We start from the raw sequence: 714 nt of genomic DNA on the forward strand, positions 1-714 counted from the left end.
AGCCGGCTATCGGAATCGAACCGATGACCATCGCATTACAAATGCGATGCTCTAACCTCTGAGCTAAGCGGGCTCATATAATATCCATTTTATATGGATAGGAATTCCATAAACTATTAGAATCTTAGTTAGTAACTATTACTTCTTATCTATTCATAATCGATATGGATCTAGAAAAGAATAAAATAGAATTTCAAATAAATTATTGAATATTATAGAGCACAACGATTAATATAGCGATATAGAATTTCGATTTTTTTATCACTCGATTAAATTCGAATTATCATCTACTATTAGATAGTAAATAGTTTTAGTATAGTTAAATTAGTTAAATTTTTCATTTTTGAATTCAAATGACATTTGGAATTCTTTTTTTATACTTCTATATATATTTATATTATTTGATTCTATATCATATATTTCTAATTCTAATTAGGAGTTCTAACTAATGAGACATTCTCAGTTTTCATTCATAAAGATGTAATTAATGTTGTAATGTAAAGTAAATAAATCGTAAAGGCGAAAATTAAGACGACAAAAAAAAAGAATCGACCGTTCAACTATTCAAAATTGCATTGGAAAGCTGACAGGGAGATATATATATCTAAGATATATATTCATCTATATTGAATTGGGGATACAGAAATGATAAAATCATATTGGATTGAACCAAATGGGGGTTTCCTATAGAAGATAGATAAGAAATCAAAAAAA

At 26.6% G+C, this 714-nt stretch overlaps 1 non-coding gene across 1 annotated transcript; it reads right to left on the bottom strand.

Annotated features, from left to right (window-relative positions):
* On the bottom strand, positions 1-73 carry TRNAT-UGU. Its single transcript has one exon. It is a non-coding gene; the product is annotated as a tRNA-Thr (tRNA).
* Positions 74-714: the final 641 nt, after the last annotated feature.

This window comes from Coffea eugenioides, unplaced genomic scaffold, assembly GCF_003713205.1.
Source record: "Coffea eugenioides isolate CCC68of unplaced genomic scaffold, Ceug_1.0 ScVebR1_606;HRSCAF=1311, whole genome shotgun sequence".
NCBI classification, from domain to species: domain Eukaryota; kingdom Viridiplantae; phylum Streptophyta; class Magnoliopsida; order Gentianales; family Rubiaceae; genus Coffea; species Coffea eugenioides.